We start from the raw sequence: 11,503 nt of genomic DNA, 5'->3' as shown, positions 1-11,503 counted from the left end.
ATCAAGTACGTAACATCCTGCTGGGATCAGAAACGTAGGAGCATAACTGTACCTTGGATCACTGTGAGATTGATTGGGGTTCAACTACAGTCCAGACCGAAGTTAGTTTGGAGTAGGCTAGTGTCTGTAGCGGCTTAATACAGTGTGTTCAATCTGGACTAGGTCCCCGGGTTTTTCTGCATTTGCGGTTTCCTCGTTAACAAAATTCTGGTGTCTGTGTTATTTCTTTTCCACATTATATTTTGTTAAATAATTGAAATATCACAGGTTGTGCGTTGTTCAATCAATTAAAATATCCGACCTTTTGGTTGTTGATTTAAATTGATTGATACTTGGATATTGGTCTTTGGTACCATCCAAGTTATCTCTCTAGTATTTGATAAAGACTCGCAAATTTCTATTTGCTTGAGTATATATCAAATCGAGAGAATAAGCTCTTTGATATACTTTTTTTTAGATTGAGTCTGACTGTCTAGTTGATTCTCTAGAAAGTATATTGAAGTTTGTCCATACAGATTGCTAAGCGAAATATTGGGTGTGGTTGTTGTACCCCCACTTTTTCAGTTGTACATAATACCTTGATCAAGAAAACTATTCATGTGAGTCATGGCGGTTGCACATTGTCTTGTTATCAACATTTTCCCTTCCATGTACTACAACTCAAATAGCTAACTTAACTAGGCCTTAAATTGGGATATCATAATGGTCCAGTGATGTCTTTAAACGAAAGACTATTTCTGTTAACATTCATCCATTTACATAAGTGTATACTAAACATGGGTACAGAAATAATTCATAACGACATTAATAAGAGCTCAATAAGTGTTCAAAAATAAGCACATAAATTAGATGAATTCAATAATCAATTACTCCCACATATGTAATCTTTTCTTAAGAGGTCCTAAAAGGTAATTGTTCATTAAGTGCATCTGCATCTGCAATTGTGCTTAAGCGATAAATGAACAACTATTGTTTCCGAATTTCTTGATTCACGCATATATACTCAAGGTTCATGTGTTTTGTTCCTATTGTATCATATCGTGCTTTAATACTACGAAGCTAAGACGATAAACTTCAGCAATATAGAGACAAACCTTAAGTCTCTGAGTCTCGCAGACATATATAAATATTCAAACTTAATTGTGGAACTAATGTTAAGTGATTCTTTGTTTATAGAACCCGCACATCCAACAAAATTGATGTTTGAAAACCCAGTCAACTTTAATTGGGTTGAGTAACTAATTGTAAGACATATAAGTCAAGATAAGTATCTCAAAATTCTTGATAGCTTTCGTACAATTTGTTCTTCTATTCCATAGGTATATGGTAACATATAATTAACTCGTTATATGTTCCATTTCAGAGACAAACCGAAGATTAAATTTATATCTTCATTCTGATATGAAACAAAATTTTCTATGTACGTTATTATCTCAAAAATTCTTCGAACGTTCAATATATATTTTATGTAAGAGCTTTCGTAATCCACATGATAAGTGACTATCACATGGTAAACTTCATTGATATCCTTTATTTCGAATAATATAGAGATATGCATAAAGTCAAGATCACTACTCGTAGGTAGTAAGTCTTAACATGAAATACCAAGAGTATGAACTTCTCCAACTGATCTTGAGGTATATATATGCATAAGTCTTTAATATTTTCATCCAAAACCAATTAACATAAATGGTCTTGTTGAATTTTGGATATGCAATATTCGGGAGGCTTGCTTAATTTCATACTTTGATTTCTTAATCTTGTAGACTACGTGTTCCTTTCTTTATAAGACAAAAGCCTTCTTATTGACACACGAATATTTTCTTAAAAATTATCATTAATAAATTCTATTTTCACATTTGGGTAATGCAACTCTTAATTCATACTGAGCTACTAATAATATTGTGATCATTCTGAATAAGTCTTTCTTTGACACGAGAGAAAAACTTATTTATAATCATCATAACAAAATAAAATCTTTAGATACAGTTTGGGCTTTATATCATTTAGTAATGCTATTACAGTCATGCTAGGGATAAAAGACCCACTTGCACACAACTGTTTTGTGTCGCTCGAGCAACTAAATAATATCCCGGACTTGACGTTCATCCATTGATTTTATCTCACATAGCATCAATCCATTAATCAAAATTATTATACACATAATAGTTTGTTAACCAGAAACTGAGTCTTTGCCATTCCATATCAAAATGAAATAAATTCTTGTACGAAAATTATTGGAACAACATGAATAACTTTCTTTCAATCTCTGTTGAGACTTCTTAATGCTGGTTAATGTTGTTATCAAAAAATTTCTTTATTGGCAATAGTTATATTATGGAGTATTGGATCAGTAATTTGTGGTCTTTCATTATCTAACATTCCGACAATGAGAAGATCCACAATATCTGTAGAAATACTAAATAAAGGGATCATTATCATGACTTCTTGAACAGATATATCCACGTATTGCCACTGATTATGCCATCCCTAAAGAATTTATATTTTCGGTTCCAATAAATCTCATACTACGGTTAGAAAGAATAAAGAATGTCATTTGGATTATTTAGGAAAACCAATGAACCATTAATAGTTTTTCAAATCCAATTTTCATTCTTGGGAATGTAAGTCCTCACCTCCAACATAACAACCATAACTTAAAGGTGATTTAAACTAGGTTTACAGCCATTCTAGTCCAAAGTGAGTCTTTGAAACTGTTTTACTCGGAAATCTATTTAAATTACACAGTTGTAGAAAGAACATACATTCACAAATGTATAGCCATTATGCATGGCCCATCATGGTTCTAACCAATTTCATAAAAGTATGATTTAGCCTTTTGATATACACCATTATGCCAAGGTTGGCCTTGTGTATTGAGCAACAATTCCAAACTTTTGGAGATACTATGCAAAAGATTTAGGATATTATCCTGTTTTGTCATTCCTTTCACAATATTCACCACCTTTGTCAGACTTTATGATTTTCACTTTATCTATAATTGCCTCTAAATTTCATTTCGAGAAAACATCCACAGATTGAGATTCATAATGCAATCGATATTTTTATACAGTAACGCGAAAAATCATCAGGTGATAAACAGTTTTATTTTCCAAAAATTGGACCATTAAAGTCTAAAAAATAATCATAATCAACAATTAATAAGAACAAGCTGAAATTATATAATAGAGATAAATGACAATTAAGCTTACAATAGTTTCATACCTTCAATAATATTCTCCTGTGGGTAAAACCTTATCAAGGAACAATGTGAGACATGAAAAAAACATCAGTAAGTATTTTACCTTCTCATACACACAACATTATGTTTGTTTAATACCACAACTAGAGTCACCTGTGGGATAATCTCGTCCTATCATGTATTAACAAACTTAACTAATTCAAATTTTCAACCTAATACATCAGAATAATAGTCACCTGTGGGTAGCTATTATTTTACATGTATATGAAACATTTAGATAACCTTAATGCTTGTTTAACGTGTGAACCAAAAACTACTTGTGAGCAGCAGTGTTATAATCGTTAAATCAAACTAAAAGGACTCAAAAGTTACAAGATAAGAGTGTAGTATCACTGTGGTGATAACTAAACAATCCAACAAATATGTACAATTGCAAATATCACACTAACTTTTCTTGTGATATTGCACAGTCCCACTCAATAATATGGAATACTTGATCTGATCATAAAATCACTCGATTATAAACAATTATGAGTAGCCCTAAAACATTAATCACAAAAATTTATCCAAAAAACATGTCATATAGAAAATATGAAAACATTAACTCCTTCATTGAAAAATATCCATAATATGGCGAACATTTCTTAACCCAAAATTGAGCATTAAGCAAGTCTATATGTATGTTTCTATAATGAATTTCATTGAAGAAAGTTCTTTGATGTATCACTAGTTTAATTTGATGCAAGTTTGAAAAATCGTGATGAATAACACATATAATGTGGATTAAAATGAAGGGTGTTAGAATAGGCAATGAACATCATATATTTTCAGAAATATGAAGGAATTTATCCAAAAATAAAATCTTAATTTCTATAGAAGATGCAATAAATTTTGGATAAAACAACATAATAAAAATATTCATGAAAATACTGTAATGGGTTACTCAACTCGATAATGACTTCATTTAAGTAAATTTTCTTTTATGCATTTTATACAAAATAATAAAAAATTATGTAGCATTTACTTAATCATGATCTTATAATTTTTATGTCTAAACTGGCATTCAAGTTTGAAAATGAAGAGAAATGATATTAGACACTCATTAAAACATAAAGTGATTCAGATCCATAATGTATGATCAAATAAAGATCATATCTTTCAATATTTTCTTAAACATGTGAACTCAAATCACCTGTGGGTAATTGTTGTTTTAATATATTTAAGAAAATATATATTTATTATAAGCACTTGACAAATGATATTATAATGATTATGACTCAAAAAATTATTTGAAATCACTGTGGTGATTGTCAAACAACTTAGCAATAATGTCATCATCATAAAAATTCGGTAATTGCTAAACCTTACCTTTACGGTTTAGCGAACTCGTGCTTACAATAACATTATGATTATTGCTACGATAAATAACACTCTAGTATCACTGTGGTGATAGTCAAAAGTGTCTCGACATAATGATCTTAAAGACAATAATCCCGTACAATAAGAAAGATCAACATTTGGAGAAAAATCCTACCATAATGCACATACACATTAAACCATATCTTAGTACATATACAAATTTAGTAGTGTTAAAAAATGGTTTCGATTATAAAATCTATTATAAAATTATTCGATAAGTGACCGGCTTAATTAGATTTTATACATTAATATTTTTAATAAAGCGAAAACATATTAATCTGTTTACGTTTCATTAGGTAAAACCACTTTAAAATCTCTTAACACTGTCATTGACATTAATTTTAATAGTAGAACATGGTTCCATCATGAATAAGCCCAAACCATATTAAGTTTGAATCAGGAAATATCTTAGACCTAATAGGTACTACTACCAATTCGGTAAAAGTCAGAGCCAACAAACAAACACAACGGTCAGCATAAGTAAGTAGTCAGGGTCAGACGGTTATGTGAAGTCAAGTACCCGAACTAAACCGGACTGGATTGGTTTTTAATTTTACAAGCCCAAGCATTCACATTAAAACAATAATGAACACGTTTTTTTAATTTTATTTTGGTGTTGAAAAAAAAAAGCATTCAAGAGTTAATTGGCCGTCTTGTAATTAAACTATGGTCAATAAACCGCACAACAGTTAAGCTCCTCTTTGATTCTTTCTCTACGTTTTAACTTTCCCGGACATTATCTATTAACGTTCACTCACAGGCCCATAACAAATAAAATTGTCTAACCTAAAACTGCAGGCCCACAACGTTATAGTTTCTCTTGTCTTCCCAGCTTACGGAAGAGACAGACCTAAGAAAAAACTAATGCGGAAGAAATAAGTTTGATGCGTGATTTTCATTTCACGCTACTGATGATGACAACCTATCACGGCAGCGAGATGTATAAATCCAATCATCCATAATCACGAATAAAAACGACACTATTATTTTCACACCGTTAATGAGTTCTAAACACAGGCTCTTGATGCCAACTATAAGATTTGATTTTATAGATACGTAATTTAGGAACGTTGAACTTCATGATTATCACACAATAATATATTAATAATGATTTATGAGAAATACCGGGTAAAGCTAATCTGTGGTACACCGATCATTTTACTGTAGCCATAATACCTTGTGGAGTTCTTGGTGTCCCCTTCTTGACCTCATACGTTATGAATGGTAAAATTCTCGAACTCAATACTGATGATTATTGTGTTCCTTTTATAGGTAGGTAGAAGAGGACCAAGTTCCTAAGGTTTAGTATTGACATTAAATCTCGACCGTCCATCAAAAAAAGATATTAGGAATATAGTTCCATAAAGGAAACCGGATATAACTATAGCAATAATCTAGATTACCAAGATTATTACATGGGCCCAAGGAAATATTTCTAGTCATACAAAAATATTCTTACACAGAGATCTTAGTTTATTTGGTATTTGTGTAGGCATGGGGAGGGAGCATAGTTTTTCTTTTCTGATCTTGGACTTCCCTAGTTGGATTCTAGTTTTTGCCATTTACTTTGTTATGCTTCAGTGTTATTTCTGCCTCATTTTCCTTTTATGATCCTATTAAGATGCTAAAAACTATATTTGTTGCATCACCCAAAAGTCTCTGAAAAACCAGATTTCAACCTCATATATCTAGCACGCATATTCGATATCCAATATATTCATACGTTCTTCTACAACATTCCCGGTGGCGTCCTTGAAAGTGTCCTTTCCGAACATATTCCATTAATAGCAAAGAACTTCAAGTTTCAAACACTTCAATTTCAAGCCAATTTATGTTTCAACCAAAGCCCTCTAATTCTAAAACACTTTAGACACCTCGTACTTATTCTTCATAAACTAAAAGCATATCTTCCTTGAATGATCATCAATAAAAGTGACAAAATAATGGAACCACTATGAGATGCAACATCAATTAGTTCTGATACATCGATATGAACCAAATCAAGTCTCACCCTCCTTAACCTTTTGTTGGTCATTGACCTGATTATCATAGTGCTGAAAGGAATTGGTAAATGATCTCGTCATGGGTTACATCTAACTCACATAATTCCCAAATCATGCAAGCCAGCTGACGTCTGAGTGGGATTCAGATTTTGAGTAAGATCCAAACAAACTACTGAGACATTTCTTCTCCTTAATCGTCTAAATATGACTCATTATATCCAAATCTGATTTATTTACATCTGGCTCAAAAATTATGAAATAATATAATTATGTAAGTGAAAATATAGCCAACCCAAATAAAGCCAAATGTATGAGCGGAAACAAGCCTCGAGTTGGACATCAGAAAAATAAAAAGAGAAGCCCAGACAAAGTGTGAAGCGTATAGGCTGGCGCGGATTGGGCATACAAAGCCCACGTTGAAGTGGTATATATATGATAGTCTTGAGCAGCGGAAAATATAGATTCTGACAGAAAAATAAAATGGAACTTTTAAATGTTCTTCACAGAGAAACTGCAATAATCTCACCAGTAGATGATATGAGAAGGATGACTGGATTGATGAGACGACTTGGAAATCCTTAATCAAGATTTAAGGTTTGACTAATTTGGTTTCTTAAGGGTAAATTGTGAATGATCTAAGTTGTCTATTACATGTTTGATGAATGATCTGAATGAAAAAAGAAAATTAACTTAATAAACTGAAATTATTTTGAGGTATGGAACACATTTTATCTATTAATATTGGCTTTGTATTCCCTTACGATCGAATGTAAAGTAGGAAAAATTTCAATGAATTTAGCAACTTGTTAGAAGATAAGTATGCTCTTTAGAGGCATGCTACTAATTGAATGTCAGTACTTGTTGTCTTGTTCATAAGAAGGAATCCGGCGTTTTTCGAATGCATGGCTAGTGTGAACTACTTAGGGACATTGCTTGTTCTGTGTATCATGATCTTGTCTAGCTGTATCTGCGTTTCTTAGCTAATGGGATTGATTGCCTAGTTGATGAAATATCTAAGTCCCGTTACGTTATTTAATTCATTGCTTTCATGTAGGGTTCAGTAACTCTGTAGCTTAAGCCTGATTGCTTAAGGGTAAATTGTGTTTGCTCAAAAAGTTTGTTTAGATCTCGGCTTAATTGTTGTTTTATTAGAGAGGTAATCTATCTGGTTCACTAACATAGTGCTATTGATATTACAGTCTGTGCACATTGCTGGTACTAAGGGAAAAGGGTCAACTGCGAAGTTTCTCTCCGATATTTTATGGCAAGAAGGGTAATCGGTTGGATGTTACACTAGGTAAGCTATTAGTGATTTCTGTTCTTATTTTTTTGCAAAATTTTCTTTGAGGTTTTAAGAAACAAAGCAAACTGGAAGTTATTGAACTTGAAGGGAGCAATTTGAACCGCATATGTAATTATGCATATGGATGCGTCCGTAGGAAAGTATGTAGTATCTAAACATAATAATTTTGATATCTTTATGCAGCCCGCATCTTTAGAATATCGGAGAATGTGTTCTGTTACGAAGAAATGGAGAGCCAGTATCAGCAGAGTCATTGAATTCTCTTTTTCTCCGAATCAGGATAATCTGGACCAGTCAATTGAATTATAAATGGATTTATGAGCCATTTTGAGGTATTAATGGGTGAGATGGGATACTTATTTCCCCTTGTAAATTCCCTTTGCTATTTTGAAGGAAAGATTGAATAAATTGATCAGATTTTGTTTAACACTTTCAAGTTCCAATCTTCTTTGAAGGAAGACATGTATTTTAACCAGTATAGACAAATTCCTTAACCAACGTATATAAAAGCCCAGGAGGCTGTATTCTGGAGCTACTTAAGCATGATATTGGTTGTGGAAATCCAATTGAAACCCCGCTACGGAACATTAGTGGCTTAGGCCAGCCAAAAACTCTTCTTACACTCTGTAGTCAAGAAACATGATCTGATTGAACTCTAATGTGAATTGAACACCAAAGATCTTAGCTTATTTGGTATTTGTGTAGGCATGGGAAGGGAGCATAGCTCTTCTGTTCTGATCTTGGACTTCACTAGTTAGATTCTTGTTTTTCACCATTTACTTGGTTATGAATTTGCTTCTGTGTTATTGTCTGCCTCATTTATACTACCTATTGTCCTGATAGCTATAGAATTTGCAGGTTCTCACTGCTGTAGCATTCACCCTGTTTTCTCAAGAGAATGTTGATAATGCAGAAATCGAGGTAAGTTCTTCCGTATTTGGTTTTTCCTATTCATTGCCTTAGCTTCTACCTGAACTCCACTCTTTCTTCTAATCTTTCTTCTATAACTCCTTCAATTACATTCTACTTTGATATGTTGTTTACTTATGTTCTCTGTTATGATTTTTTTTCTTAATCTTTTGCCAGACCACCACCATGAATTGTAAACCTTCTACAATATTTTGCTGCTTTGTCGGCTAAAGAATTGAAACTTCTGTTTAGGTAGTCGATGCTTACAAAAACCGAACTACCAAGAAGATTATGACAATAGTCAAGATTAGTGCTACTAAACCAACTTATTAGTTATTTGATTATTGTTTTTCTTCAAATAAGAAATCACCAACTTAGCATCACTGTAACCCCTTTCAGCATGCCCTAGCTTTCCACCTCTTCTGGAGTTCTTACTATGCCTGGAATGGTTTTGCAGGCTCTGTATTCCCCTGCAGAATTATTCATGACAGGTCCAATACCTGGCAAGTTAGTGTTCTTGTCGAAAGAAGCATCACTATATATTATTGCACAATCATCTGGAAGGTTGTTAAGTACTGATGCTGATGCTGATGCAGATAATTTTAGATGTAGAGCTATCATTGATGGTCTGTGTACGTTTAGCATTCAGATACAACTCAGTGTCAAAAACTAATTTCAGTGCCAGTCTAGCAGTGGCATGGTGATTGATAGCTTTTCCTTGGAATACTTGGAAACATCTGTCTCTCCATATGCTCCAGGCTATAGTGAAAACAGCACAAACCTTATCTTGGTACAGTCTATTTCATAACCACTTGTTGATCCAACATCTTGCATGATAAGAGATCCATAAGGAGTAACGGACTATACATCTTTAGAAAATTGACAATGTGTTCAGTAGTCTTAATGAAATTTCATTACACATACTACAAGTAGAATCGTGACTAGCTATGTAGTTGGAGAGTTTGGATTTGGTTGGCAAGATGTTTTCTTGGCATTTCCAGATGAAGAGTTGTACTTTTGGAAGTATTGGAAGCTTCGACAAAGCCTTACAGACAAGAGTGGTAGCCTGAGGGTTCTGGATATGGATGTTTTCACCAGAAATGAGCTTGTAAGCAGACTTGGTAAATTATTTGCATTTTTTGACTTTTGAGTATTTGTCCTAGGCTGTCCTAGGTGGAGCACGAGATGCCACTAACATCTCTAGTTCGGAACTGTTAGCATCAGTTATAACAACAGTAGGAGAAGTCAGGAATCATAATACAAGCCTGCCCAGTTATGCTATTTCTCACACTACATTCCTGTTGCACATTAAATATGAACTATTAACTAATTCATCGCTATTAGATCTGTTAATTTATGTGTTAGGTAAATTTTCCAGGTGGTTCATGGTGAATTGGCAGGAGTCTAACAGACACATCAGTTGACATACCCAGATGTACCTGTGACCTTTGCAGTAGCAATGGCTAATGACAAAGACCATTTAGCATTCGGGAAACAACTTCTTTCAGGTTTGGCTATATTTTATTTAGTTTTTATGAATAAGAACACTTAATATTTACAAAAGGATTGAATTCGCTTTCTCTCTGTGAATACTTCAGGAGTTGAGGTAGAACACCAGATATTGTTGTACAGACAGAAATCAACATAGCTGGAGGGCTACTTCAGCGTCCTTGTTAAAGGAATCCCGGGTTCGAGTGCCACAGAAATGAGTATTTTTGAGATATCGGGATTGGAGGCGAGACCAAGTTTCTGGTGGAGGAACAAGGGAAACGCATAGCTGCTGAAAGCTAGATTAGTAGACAGTCAACAGTGTCTCATTGCGGTCACTGGCTCTCTTCATATTGTTTCATCCCTTTTAGCACCTCTCCAGAGGTAGAAACGAGGTAGTTTTTATTTTACCCATATAATCATGACATGTGATTTTTTCACCATGAGTGTAGTAAGTCTCTTAAATGTGGCTGCAATAATTCGTTCTGCAAGCATGAGTTCAACAAGAGGTCCTTGGGTATTCAATCCAGCAGGCCTTTTCAATTCGTACTGTTCTTTTGTTTTAATAAATTTTACCTGTTTTCAGGATTGCACGTGTAATATGCTTGAATCAAAAGCCTGTTTGCCCACGCAACTCAGATCTTCCCTTCTTAGTGTAGCTCGTGGTACCACAGCAAAAGTGAAATTCACTTGCATGGGTAAAATGAAAAAAGAAAAAATCACTCATCTGGTAATTTTTTGATTATTCTGTTAGAACTGGACAGTGATAGAGGTGGAATGGTTGATACCTAAATTTCCACTCTCTGAAATTTGTAGGTCCAGTCCAGTTATATAACTGTATTCCATTGTATTGTCATTTCACTAACTAGATCTAGATGTAGAAGACTTAAATGTTGAATCGTAATAAGGTGGTGCATGCTCCTGTCTGGACACCCTACGACACCACGCTACAACCAGCGGACAAGTGTGAGTGACACAGGTGGGGGCGTGTTTCCGATCTTATTTCTGTTAAATGTTTTCATTAGATCCCGACAGTTAAACAACAACACCAACTGATATTAACACAGAGTTGCTTTCCTAGAGATTCTTCTTCTTGTAGTTGTTCAGTTGTTGTTCTCATGGGATGGAATGGAATTTCATGGGTGTTATTATTGTTAATGAAGTAAATTTTAATAATAA

The 11,503-nt window shown here is 33.6% G+C and overlaps 1 long non-coding RNA gene across 2 annotated transcripts; it reads left to right on the top strand.

The window, feature by feature from the left end:
* The first annotated feature begins 7,094 nt into the window (after nucleotides 1–7,094).
* On the top strand, nucleotides 7,095–11,486 carry LOC113321192. Of its 2 annotated transcripts, none has more exons than XR_003346542.1 (8): nucleotides 7,095–7,218; nucleotides 7,824–7,921; nucleotides 8,111–8,259; nucleotides 8,786–8,848; nucleotides 9,294–9,944; nucleotides 10,215–10,344; nucleotides 10,435–10,719; nucleotides 10,911–11,486. It is a non-coding gene; the product is annotated as an uncharacterized LOC113321192 (long non-coding RNA). The 2 variants fall into 2 exon arrangements; XR_003346541.1 differs by having other exon boundaries at nucleotides 8,111–8,269.
* Nucleotides 11,487–11,503: the final 17 nt, after the last annotated feature.

Source organism: Papaver somniferum, chromosome 11 (assembly GCF_003573695.1).
Source record: "Papaver somniferum cultivar HN1 chromosome 11, ASM357369v1, whole genome shotgun sequence".
Classification (NCBI taxonomy): domain Eukaryota; kingdom Viridiplantae; phylum Streptophyta; class Magnoliopsida; order Ranunculales; family Papaveraceae; genus Papaver; species Papaver somniferum.
The sequence above is the reverse complement of the archived record's forward strand: the minus strand, read 5'-3'. Positions and strand labels throughout refer to the sequence as shown.